This window comes from Zonotrichia albicollis, chromosome 2 (genome assembly GCF_047830755.1).
Source record: "Zonotrichia albicollis isolate bZonAlb1 chromosome 2, bZonAlb1.hap1, whole genome shotgun sequence".
Taxonomy (NCBI): domain Eukaryota; kingdom Metazoa; phylum Chordata; class Aves; order Passeriformes; family Passerellidae; genus Zonotrichia; species Zonotrichia albicollis.
Window position 1 is genome coordinate 59,676,228 of NC_133820.1, and position 13,363 is coordinate 59,689,590.

The following is a 13,363-nucleotide window of genomic DNA, read 5'->3' on the forward strand; positions in this document are numbered from 1 at the left end:
GGTGGGTGATAGCACCGACCCCGCGGGCTACGTGAGGGAGGCGCCAGATGGCCACGGGAATGGCGAGGCACTGGGTACCGCTGTCCCGCAGCCGGGGCCAGCCGGGGAAGGGGCGGCTCGGGCACTGAGGGAGAGGCGGCTGCTCCCGAGGGACGCGTCAGGGAGCCCCAGGGCAGCCGCCACACCCTGGGCACTTGGGCGGCCTCACGGGGTCAGGCGGGACCCAGGTCAGGGCGGGCAGAGGTCGAAGCGCCGGGTATGGGCCCGCCAGCTGGGAGAGATATGAAAGGATGAAGGGAGGGAGGGAAGAGGAACGGAATCGCCATCCCTCGCTTCCAGCTGCTCGCCAGCCCCAGGTAGGGGCCGATGATTGACAGCTGACACCGCCCCCCCGGCGCTCTCATTGGACGTTCCCCATGCCGATCAGCGGTCAGCGCCGCCGCGCCTGCTTCTCATTGGTGGGCTGTGCCCCGCCCCTCGCGCAGGAACCATAAGGGCGGCGAGGGGGCGGGGCCCGCGGCTGAGGGGGCGGGGCGACGGCGGCTTAGCCCGCGAAGGCGGCGGCGGCTGGAGTGCTGGAACGGCGGCGCCCGGAGCGGGATGGGACGGAGCGCGGCGTCAGGTGGGTGCGGGGCTCCGCTCCAGTCCCTCGTAGCTACGGTGCAGGGAGGGCAGGAGGGCGGGCGGCCGCGCTCAGAGGGTCCGTTCCCGTCCTGCGAGGAGCGCGGAGGGCGAGCAGTCTCTTTTTAGCGGTCTCCAGCCCGCGGGGATAATCTCGGCGCTGCCCTGCGGGAGCCCCCTTTCTCCTCCCGGCCGCGGCGGGAGCTGCTGGCTGTGCTCCGCTGGCCCGGGCTGAGCTGCCCGTCCTCGGGCCCTCTCGCCTCAGCTTTGTTCCGAGTCCTCCGCCGACCTCGGCCCCTCGCCCGTCCCCGGAGCCGCGGGGCGCGCTCCCCTTCCCCCTGCGCTCTCGGGGGGAGGCTCCGGAGCCCTCCGCGCTGGGGTCGGGGACGGGCCCCCGGGCTGTTCCCCGCGGCGCTCCGATGGGGCAGCGGGAGCACGGCGCCCGTGCCCGGGAGCCGCCCGGGGGGGGCTCGTTCCCAGCTCGTGTTCGCCCCCCGAGAGCGGCCCCCGGCACCGCTGAGGCTTTCTGATGTCCGGCGCTCTTCAAGTATTTAAGAAATAATCGTCTTTGGCTTTGAAGGGCGCTGGGAGTCCTTGACAGCTCGGGAACTTTTAAACCCTTCCCCGCCCCACCACATTTGGTTTTTTTTTTTTTTTTTTCTTTTAATTGGTTTTTTTTCTACTTGACTCTTCAGTAAATGTGTCGCTGAGAAGAAGCCTGGAGTCTGAGTGCAGGCGTGTGAAGACAGGGATTTATCTCAGCTGCTCAATGTGTAACACTGAACTAAAAGCAGTTAAAAAATGCTTTGTTTATTCTCTTTCTTTCCGATATAGTTCAGTATTCGCTGCAGATAACAGGAGAAGGGCTGATAGTTTTAGGTTGAGCAGTAATCAGTGAAGTGGGGCCAGTACTTGAGTGATTGGTTACAGTTGTGAGATTCCTTGATAGAAGACACTTCAAAGCACAAATGGTGTAGTGTGTGTGATGTTTGTGCAGGAATAGGAAAAAGCTGTAGTTCTTTGTGCCTCTTTTGTAAACTGCAGCGAATGAGGGGACAGTGTTCCTATTAGAAAAAGATGGGGCAAATTATGAAAGCTGCCAGGAACTTTATGAAACTTTAAATCTGGGGATGAGGAGGTTGTTTTTTTCTTGCCTATCATGCAAGACTGGCCTTCTTTTTAAAACTTGACATAGGGAATCAAAAAATATTACATTTAGAGGAGACAGACTGTTGTTTTGACTTTGGCTGATACAGTATTTTCCATAAACTAATAGCGAGTGTACTTGAGGAGAGGAATGAAGTAATGGAATAAGGCTGCAGTTCTTATCCTCCAGCAGGCTGTCCCACACCACAGCGCTGTGTAGTTCAGATGTGAAGTTATGTGGCCTCTAGTATATAGAGGCTGACATGATGCAAAATAATTATGCTGCACTGAAGTGCTCAAGCTGGAAATCTGTGCAAGTTACTGGTTACGGTGCTTGCAGACTTCAGCGATTGAAGATGAAACTCTGTGTTTGAGCACTGGAACTGAGCTTTGACAGTTGTTGTGCTACAGCTTTTTGCCTTTTAAGTTCTCATCAGAAGAAAATATGCTAAGATGGAAGGACAGTTATCTGCCCACGGGGAGATAAGTCATTCTTACTAAGAATTAGGATGTTTTATTTGTAGCTATTCATTTGAGACCAGGACCATACTATGTTTCCCTTAAATGATGTGGAAACTTGATTTGTTTCCAGCTGAATTCTGGGGACGAGTTGTGCAAAGCAAACTTTTTCTGTCCCTTGCTGGAAGATTAGTTTTGTGTTTATGTAGCTAGAGGCAGTATGAATGGAGTTATTAGGCAGTGAACACAGAGGTTTTGTTGTACATGAAATAATGTATAATTGAGCCAGTCCTCTTCTCGTTTTCCATGGCTGTTTTCCTCAAATAAAGAGAAAATAGAAAACATTTTTTTATCAGATACTGAAACAATAGTCTTGATTATACTCAATAGTTACAGAAATTGAATAGTCTTTGTTAATCTTCCTATTTGTCGATGGAAGTATTAAAAATTACTTTACATGCCAGAAATAGAATTGTCTGTGTTTTAAAAAGGTATTTTCATAGCAGGAATAAGCTACTGTGGCTTCATGTTTGATTTATATGGCATAACACATGTGACATTTCATAGTTAATAACAGCATAAACCTGTTTTGTTTCTCAGTATATGCTTTATCTGTAAAACATGCCTCAAGGGATCATGATTTTACGAGTAGCAATATAAACTCCTTGTATGTCAGCTACTCTTTAGTGTTCCTACTTTAGCTCAGGTTTATTTACTTTATTCTTCAGTGAGAAGGTACATGCCATTTACTTGTCTGAAACAAGAATAGCACTGTCTGTGGGCAGTATTGCTGTATGGAGGAAAGAGAAAGAAAAGCCATCATCTGACAGATGATAGAGTGTTTTGAAGTGTCTTATACAGTGATGAGAAAGACAGGGTTTCTGGAAAGCTAACCAAACCAGAGCAGGTACTTTGGTGAAGAATTCCAGAAGAGCTGATGGTGATTGAGTGTTTCCATCCCTGTATCAGTGCGACCTGGACATGAATTAGCTTTCATGCCTTTGCAAGTATTTGTTTTTTGATGAAACTTCCTGCGTGAACAGTCACACATTAGTGTACTTTGTTCTTTTGAGCAGTCTCAGAGCACTCTCTAACAGAGTTCTCTTGACTGCTTGGTGTGAGGAAAAGGCAAAAAATACTGCTGCAGGTAATTTCAGTCTGCTCTTGCAGGCCTGTCTTTAGCTGATGTGTACTTAATGTTGTCTTGTAACTGCACTGGAATCTTGTATAATACAACTCTTCTTGGACTTTTCAATTCAAATGGGATGTGTTATGGCTTCTGGTTCAAGTGTGGCTCCAGTTAAAATTATTAGACAAGCTGTGGTCATTACTTTTGCCTTGTTTTTCTTTTATTTTTTTCTTGCATGGGATCCTGAGCACAGGCAGTGTATCACATGAATTACACTGCTGGTGGAAGTTACTGACCAGGCTGTGTGTGCCCAGTGGGTTATGATACGAAGTTTTGTTAATTATCTCCATAGCAGAAGTACATTAGCATACAGTACTGATGGGGAGCAATTGGTCTTGTCAGGCTAATTTCTTATTACTCTAATCTTAATGGCATGCAGTAGATGGAGATCACTGATAGGATCAGATTACAAATGTCTTCCAGTGTAGGATGTAGCTGTACTTTGCCTTTGGAAGCTTCCCTGTGCAAGGAGTATGATGAATTGCAGGCTGTCACTGCTTATTCTCTTAAAAGGAAAGGTGCAGGTAGAGGGTGACTATTAACTTCTCCATATGGAAGGCTCACATACAGAATACCTGTAATCTAAGAAAAATTAGTGTCTTGACTGAGAATTAAATCAAAGCATCTCGAGCTTTAGCTCTAGCAGAGCTGCCATAGCACTTACATTCTCTCCTGAGAACTTAGTCTGCCTTTAGAGGTAAAAATTACAATAATCTCAAGTTACACTAGAATTATTTGTTACAGTTTAACCAAATGTTTTCCTTCACATTTAACTATTATTTAGATCCAAGTCAGCCTTTGATAAAAGTTGTTGAAATGTTGCATTGGGTTCTTTTCCTAACTGGTAAAGCACAGTTGTTTTTCACCCCTCTTTTGAAAATTCAGATAACTGAAATATTTTTAGCTACTGATGGATGTAATTTCTTCTGCCACAAGAAGAATCAAAATGCTTGGGAAGAAATTAAGAAATTTGTACAAACAGCTGGAGATCAAAATGGCAGCCTTTATGCTGATTTAAGCTGCGAACTTGGAGCTTATCTTTGATTTCTTCATTTTTGGCAGGGGAGGTAGCTGGAGAATTATTTTGAAGGCTTCTAAGTATGGTAAATATTTGTTGGATTTGCTGGTTTTTATTTGTGTTAAGGATTTATAGGTGTCTGGAATTTCAACATGTTGTGAATTAGGTTTTCCTTTCACGTACTGAAATATTCTGCTATGGAACTGATGGTGTTTTCTGCATCTAGCAATGACCCAGAATGTATGGTTTTTTTTTTTTTTTGGTGGACCTCTCAATTCAGCAGAATTTTAGTTAATCCTTCAAAATTCTTGGAGCCCCTTCCTATCTAAGAAACATAATCTCTTTATTCTAACAGAGATTGGGTAGCCAAATTCAGTGATTGGGGAGAGCATGTGTTTCTACTGAGTGTAAAGCATAGTATGCCACATTTATTAAATACATTGGTTTTGAGTATTCATTATACTCTTGCTATTTGCATGCTTGAACTGATTTACATTTTCAAGTGTATGTTTTAGAAGCAGAGAAATTGAAATTGTTATGCAGTACTTCAGCTGATGGATCCCAGATTTCTTGGGCATGTTCACAATGGCAAACTACTTTGCTCATAACAAGTAATAGTTGGAGAGCTTGTGTATGTAATGGGTGATGCATAATACATCAAAACATGTTAGTAGTATCCAGTCAACGTTGGAATTGATTTCTTGATGTTGGTTTTGAAATCCTATAGTTGAAAAGATCAGTATCAAGTGATGCTGAGTGAGGAAAGCCATTCATTTACTATGGGCTTGGTGGTGTTGTAACAGAGCAACAGGCAGCTGTGGAGACTAATGTGCTGGAAGACAAGGCCTGCAAAGCTTGTTTTATTTTGAGACTTCAAACAGCCTTTGGAAACACTTCTTCAAGAAGTTCTTCTGCCTCATTACATGTGAATGGATAAATGAAGTTTGAACTTGTGAATTAAAAGGCGGGCCTTAGTGGCAATGTGGCTTTTTAGTTTGTTTTTCTGCAGCAGTTAGGTCTTGCTGATCAGTTTTCTATAGAATGTTGAAATTCTCTGGAATTTATATCAGCACAGATTTACTGCAGAGTTATTTCCTGGGAAAGTAGTGTTTTTCTTTATAAAGCTTGGCTGCTGCTTTGAATGCTTAAACAGATGCAAACATGGACAAGAATACATCACTTCAAGTGAAGCCTTTGATTTCATGCTGAATTTGAAGACGCTCTTGTATCACTGTTTTTTGAACATGGAATATTGAAGTTTCTTCTCACCTCTTGCATGCCAGCTTGAGCAGGAGTGGAGCTGCAGTTAAATCTTAAGTTATATTTAAAGAGGATGTCTTGGTACAGTTATACTAGTGGTTTGGTTACAGTATCAGATTATTTAACTGAATAGTAGGAGAAGGGTATTTGCATTGCTAGACAAGCAGCTGTGCAAGCCATGTGCTTTCTATCCAGTCTTCTTTTGGCAGAAGGAACCAGGAACTAGCGTTTCAGCAGCTTCTTTTTTTTTCTCTAGATGGAGGAGATCTTGTCTCCCTCTGCTCAGCCTGCTTGCTTCTCTTGAAGCTTTCCCTTCCAATCCTACAGGTCTTGTACGTGTTCACTGCAGCAGGCATCAAGCACTGCTCATGCTCTTGTAGACTATGCTGAAATTTCAGGTATCCTTTGATGCAGGGTGGGTAGCTCCACACCAGCACATTAGGAGCTACACCTAGTTATAGCTCAAGCTGTTCTTGCTGTAAAGACAGACCTTCATGTCTAGTTGCTGAGTTTCTGTACTGGATTTGCACTGATAATGACAAGAGAAGCTTCCATGTTGATGGACTAATAAGTGGTTATGTTTTTAGCCTTAAGGATTTTTATCGTCCCAAAATAGCTGCATTTGAAATACTAATGTAGCATCATTGGGATTCTGATTTTTTTTCTAGAATACTTGCCACCTTACTGGAGAAGGTGTGTGCTTTGTAAAGTGTTGTTCTGGTTGCTGTACTAACAATTCTGAGGGCCTTGGATCTGCAGCTTGCTGTCATGCTTGGTCACACAGACTGTCTGTCTAGTTGGCTTGATGCTGGAGCAGGTTTAGCAATCTTCTGTAATTTCTCTGTCTTGGGGGTGATGGCAAGATTCTGTTCAATGGGATTTAGAATTCTACTTGCAAAAACTGGAGAGAGGGAGGTGATATTCCACAGCTGGGGAAAATTTCAGAACTTCTGTTGTCTTAGCTGCTTGGAATGGACTAAATATTTTACATTATTTAGTAAATTGGTCCAGTTACAGTTTCTGTGCATTATTAATGAAGGACAGAATCAAATATAGTAGCAGACTGAACCCTCATCTTAAATCTCTGGCTTTCTGCAATATGCAGAAATAAATCTTAGGTAGTATATAGTCCAGTCTGTATTTTTCTGTTAGCCATTTTGTCTCTTAATGTGGAACTATTGAGGCAGCAGTATTTCTGAAATAATCACCTTTAGTGGGTATGTAGTATGTATTACTGCTGCCTGTGACAGTGACTGCTGAAACCCCAAATTCATTGCCTTCTCTCCCCGTTTCATGCTTTAAAATGAAGCTGTTAAATGCTTTGTGTGTGCCACTTCCTCATTTGCATTTTCTGTTCCACTTCCTCTGCTGCAAACTCTCGCTGATGCATTTTTTCTGAAGTCTTTTACTTCCCTTTGAAAGTCACTCCTATATCCTAGTAATCCCTGTAAAAAGGCAAACGTTATGATGAACTTCTGCTTTGTGTCATTTCTAGTAAAACCCACTCATGCCTTCTTTTTGAGAGTGAAATACTTGGAGATGTAAAAAAACCAAACCCCAGCAAAAACCACAACAAAAACCCTTCCCAGCTGCCACGTGCATCCCTGAAAAAATTTAAAATGGAGGGAAGTAGATACAAGACATGAAGTGTAAATCCTTGCCAAATGTAAATCCGTCTTCCCTTAGCTGAGTGAACTGCTTACTATCAAATTTCTTTAAGCCACAGAATGTTGGTTTTGGCAGGAACATCAGAAAGAGTATTCTTTCTTTTAAACAGTTGTTGTTTGGAAAACAAGCATATGTTTGGCATCATCATAGTCTTCTAAAAGAGGAAAAAGTGGTTTTATTTTCAAAACATATAGTAGAACTGTATTTTCAGCAGAATCAAATGTTAAATGCTTCTGGAAGCTTAAATATAATAGTGTGTCCATACAGTTGGTTGTCAAGGTTGAAACAACAAGCATAGTTAGCCCTGAAGCTGCTAAATGCTAATCCAAACTTGGCAAGTATTTTTCTCAGCCAATTGAACTGAGGAAGTTAGAGAAGCACATAGACAGCCTGTAATAATCAAGTTTTTAAAAGCAAACTTAAATGTTGAGGTTCAGTTATAAAAAATGCAGCCTTATTTTATACTTTTGGTAATGGTGATGTTGACTGTAAGACCTGTGACTCTAAATCAGTAGTTTGAGTATCCCCACTCTTATTCATCCTGGTGGAATTATTGCTGTTAGTGCTTTTGAATATGAAGCAGTAGAAAGTCAACTGAATTAGATTTTGTGAACCTAAGGGATGATAGTCTGAACAGTGAACAGCTTTGATTGGTTGGTCAAAGATAAGATAACTTTCTTCATGCCTCATCACAGAACAATGGATGCAGCACAGAGCAGTCTGGGTTACTCAAAGAAGTTTATGTAGGTTCACTGAGTTACAGGCATAGGCTAAGAAATTAGAAGAATGATGTGTTTTAGCACTGAGTGGGAAACATCAGGGAGATTGAACTGTGAGGGTGAGAAGTATGGCTGTTGAATCTAGAGGAATAAAACTAGTGAATTTAATTGAGGGTTACTGAGAGTTGTTATAATCTCTTGAAGATGTTTAACCTGATATTTTAGAGCTATAATATAGAGGAAACCTTCAAACAAAAGCTTGTCTGAAATACAAAGCTGGAAGGACAAGTGTTCTTTTGTCAGAAGTGTATTTTTGAGGCTTCTAAATCCACTTTGAACAGAATACTAAAATAAATGTAACTCTAGGAAGATAAGAGTGTAGAAATAATTGAATTCTGCTGTGGATTAGTTAATTTGCATTATATTAGTAGTGTTCTCTAAAATATGCCTTCCGTACTTTTTTTTTTGCTCATTTCTGCAGGTGTATAATGAAGTGTTCATCCTCTTTTCTTGTTCAAAGCACACAGGACTTGATGATTTAAATCAGATTCTTATTGGGTGCTATAAGAAGAACAAACTTGGCCAAAGTGGGAACCTTAAGCAGCATGGTTTTTTTTTGTAGGCTTGAAATAGCTTTTGGTGATTCTGCATATAAGAGAACATGACCTGTGGAACAGCTGGCCCATAAGAAGTAGTTTTGTTGCAGAACAGACTTATTTACATGTTAACTTGGTAATAGGCTACTCCTAAATAAATGCCTTTCTCAAGGGCAAAATACCTCTATACTGTTGTTGTACTTGAAAATGAGGTAGTCGTGAAAACATTAGATCTTGAAAGTGTTGGGGGCACTTATCTCTTGGAAAAAAAGTGTGATTCCTATGATAATCTGCAGCATGGTTTTCTAAAATAACAAAGTCAGTATTCATCTGCACTGTGTAGAAGGAAACACTGTATTATTTGGGATCAGATGATAGTTTTAAGTGGTACTTCATAAAGGAGGCTTTGGAAAAAAATAAACAACAAACCCCAAACATCAACAAAAACCTCCAAACAAACAAGGTTCCCTGTCTTCTTGATGATCCGTTTTAGTTCATTGTGCTTGGTGCAGAATTTGCCAGAGGTTTTATAACCTGTAACAACATGAATGGTCTGCTCAAATGATTGTGGTGCTTACACCTCCTGGGCACTTGTTGGTCATAGAGGTAATGTCTGAAGAGCTACATGAGCATTTCAAACTGAGGTCAGGTGTGGTAGGAGAGGAAAGGCATCAGGTTCTGCATCTGCTGTGGCTTTGCTTGCAGCCTTGCACCCATCTGCAGTGCATGTGCTGGTGCTCTTTGAACAAAGCTTCGTGCATGGCTTATCAGTAGTTTTAACTAAGCCTCCCTGGTTGGCTCTATTTTATTCCTCTACTGCTCTCTGGCCAGCACCAAGCAGCTGTTAAATAAAGAGAGAAAGAGGAAACCATGTGTCATAGCTGTGCAGCTGTGGTCCTGCCCTCTGGGAAGTGGAGTTGTTACTCTTCAAAGCACTGTGTGGTTTCTGCATTTTATATGGAGATGGGAAGAAGTGGATTTGAAGCTGTGCTGGGTTTCCTGTGTCTTTTGTCTCTTCCTATCCCAGTATGAAGTGGTCAGTAATACCCAGAATGTCATTGCTTCCATTTCCAGATGTAAGCTGCACATTGGTCTGGAGCTGTCAACTGCTGCCTGGGCAGGCATGGCATTGCCTTGGGACATGGCATCCCTTCTTTCCTGTGACATCCTCTGCCTCCACTCCTGCCTACACAGGGTTAAACAGAGTACCTGCTCTTCAAATAAAAAAAAATTCTTGCATGCTTACTGGCAGCCCATGTCTTTCAGCAACCACTTGCCACATTAAATGTTTATTTTTTTTCCCAAAAGTCAAGATATTTTGCATCTGACATGATGTGAATCTGTATTTAATTATTGGAAATCTAAATTATTTATAGTTTTCAAAATGTAAATAGAGGACGGCAAAATTGAAATGGGTATTTTCTGGTTGTTGGAAGACTGAGGAAAGGATGCAGACAAGAAACCAATCCAGAATAGGATAGTTTACCTGCAATCACATTATTATGGAGATGTCTGAGATGTATATATTGTATGTATTAAGTAATTTAGGTTTTCTTTGTGGTCACATCATATCTTAGTTATTGTTTCTAAATCTCTTAATGGAAATTGCTTTGTGAGATGCTGCATTTGTGGCAGCTGACTGCCTCTTCTTCCTCCTCCCTAGTAGAAAGTACTAAACATGGCTGCAAATGTCATAGTGAAGTAATCTGAAGGATTGAATTTATGGGAATATTTAGTGGAAACAGGTAAAATTAGTCTCTGTAGTTATTATCAACTGTGTGGTGTTGAATCTGATGGTAAGGCAGTAGATGACCTGGATGGGTTATGTGATTAGGATAATGAAGTTGATATTTTTCATTACCTATATTAAAAAAATATTTTAAATTCCTTTTTATGAAAAGAGGTCTTAATTAAAACCATAAAAATCCCACGGTAACAGCAGGCATGATTGCTTTAAGCCACTTCAGCCTTCTTTTCAAAAGAAAAAGTGGACTTTATTTCACATACTTCTGGATTTTTGGTGATTTGTTTGATCTTCCTAAACTGCTAAGCTCCTCTACATTGAGTGAGATTTGAGGTCACAGATCCATGCAAAACTGCTTTAGTTTAACTGGCTTATAAATAAAAATGTTTATAACAAAAAAGACCCAGAAGAAACAAACAAAACTCTGTTGCATCTGGCCCTTTAAAAACAGGAGGAGGGAGGGAAAAAAACCCCTAGAGAAACTGGGATAGACCTGAACCATGTAACTAATGCTAAAGTATGCCAGTCTCTTTCAAGAACAGCTTTCCAGCTGGGATGAAATAAGGAATAATTCAATACATAAGTTTCACCTGTTAAAAAGCTTTCATTTCTGTCCCTCCCTTCTTGCCCACCTTATTTCTTTACATAATAATGTCCTTGATTGAACCCCATAGGTCAGCTGTAAGGAGTCATTAACTGTTGAATTGCACTGAGCTTTAATTTTCTAAATGGTGGCTCTTTAATGATTAATCTGTATGATACCTCTGTCTGTTTGAAAATAATTTATATGGTTTTTGAGACTTTAAAACTGGGGGAAAACGCCACACATTTCACAGATATCTTCATAGTGATACAACATACTGGTTTTATGTATGTAGAGAGATCTGTATCTGTAGGTACACAAGGCTTTATAAATGAAATAACTGCAGCATTGGCTACATGCACACATGAGTATGTGCATATGAGAGAGATGTTTATAAGAACAGAGTATTTCACTTGGAAGCATTTGTCCAGTCCAGCTGCCTGACTGCTTCATGCTTCAAACTTAAAGCATGTCCTTAGGGATGTTGTTCAAATGCCTCTTAAACACTGTCAGGAGTTGAGGCATCGAGCTCCTCTCTGGAAAGCCTGTTTGAGTGTGTGACCCCTCCCTTGGTGACAAAACACTTCCTGCTGTCCAGCCTGAACCTCGCCTGGAGCAGCTTTGAACCATTCCCACGTACCTGTCACTGGGGCCCAAGGAGCAGAGCTCAATCCTTCTCTTTTCACATCCCTTCCTTGGGGAGCTGTGGAGAGCAGTAAGGTCACCCCTCAGCCTCAGCTTGTCCAAACTAGACAAACCCCAAGTCCTCAGCCACTCATTACGGACTTTTCCTCACAGGCTCTTCTCCAGCTTTGTTGAGCCTCTCTGGACACATTCAAGCACCTTCACAGCCTTCATAAATTGTGCACCTGAGAACAGTAGCCAGTCCTTGAGGCGAGGCCACATCAACACTGAATGCAGCAGGACAATCTCCTCTTTTGCCTGGCTGGTGATGCTGTTTGATACATCCTGGGATGGGGTTTGCCCTCTTGTCTGCCAGGGCTCACTGCTGACTCAGACTGAGCTTCTGCCCACCATGTACTCCAGATCCCTCTCCTAGTTTATATTTGTGTCTGGCATTACTTTGTCCCAGGTGCACAATTTATGAAGCTTTGGACTTGTTGAATTTCATGCTGTAAATCATCATAGCCCAGTGTTCCAATCTATGTAGATCCCCCTACACAAAGCCCCCTGTTCCTCAGGGAAGCTAAAAGCACCTCCCAGTTTGGTATCACCAGGAAACTCAGTAAAGGTGCACTGCCCTCCTGCATCCAGATTGTTGGGAAGTACAGGAACAGGAGTGGCCCTGGAACTGACCCCTGAGGAGCACTGCTGGGGACCGGTCACCAGCTGTGCCCCCTTCACTTTACAACCCTTTTAGCTGTGCCCTTCAGCCAGTCCTTCACCCAGCACACCATGAACCCACTTGTCCTGCAGCTGGACAACTTGTCCAGAAGGATGCTATGACAGTATCAAACGCTTTCCTAAAAAATCCAGAAAAAGGCATTTACTGCCTTGCCTTCTTTAGATCTGTGACTTTATCAGAAAAGGTTACCAAATTAGCTTATTAGTTATGACTTTCCTTTTGTGAACCCATATTTACTATGCCTGATAATTGCATTATTCTTTAAATTCCTTTCAGTATTACCCAGTGTAATAATTTCTTCTATGATTTTTCCAAGAGCTGAGACTACTTTAATAGGGCTGTAGTTTCTTGGATCTTCCTTCATACCCTCCTTGTAAAGTGGAGTAAAACTAGATCTGGATCAGCAGGGACCTCTCTCGACTCTGAAGACTTTTGGTAGATGATGGACAGGGGTGCTGCTGAAGCATCCACTGGCTCCTTCAGAACTCTGGGATGACTCCCATTGTTCCCCATGGAATTGGAAATATTCAGCTGATCCCTTAGAATTTCATTGTCCATAAATAGAAGCTCGCTGTTCCCACACTCAGGGTCTTCCATCTTGGGAGTGGGCAGCCCCAGGTCCATCAGTATTGTGACTGCAGCCACCTGACCTGCAGCTTGGGGGAGGTGATTTTTAACTTCTGCGTTGCTCTTGTGAGATCCCACCTGCAGGGCTGCATCCAGCTCTGAGCCCCCAACCTAAGAAGGATGTGGACATGTTGGAGCAAGTCCAGAGGAAGGCTGTGAAAATAATCAGAGGGCTGTACCACATCTCCTGTGAACACAGGCTCAGAGAGCTGGGGCTGTTCAGCCTGGGGAAGAGAAGGCCTTTTGTGACAGGACAAGAGGCAATGGCTCTGTTTTGAAAGAGGGTGGATAGGAAGAAGTTCTTCACTCTGAGGGTGGTGAGGCACCAGAACAAGTTGCCTAGAGGTGTTGTGGATTCCCTATCCCT

General features: G+C 42.7%; 1 protein-coding gene across 2 annotated transcripts in view; it reads left to right on the forward strand.

Annotated features, from left to right (window-relative positions):
- The first annotated feature begins 462 nt into the window (after window positions 1-462).
- Window positions 463-13,363, forward strand: part of WASF3 (WASP family member 3) — a 65,504-nt gene continuing 52,603 nt past the window's right edge. For both annotated transcript variants that reach the window (XM_005482504.4, XM_005482505.4), the window contains exon 1: window positions 463-622. The gene's annotated coding sequence lies outside the window, so the exon portion shown is untranslated. The remainder of the gene's footprint in view (window positions 623-13,363) is intronic.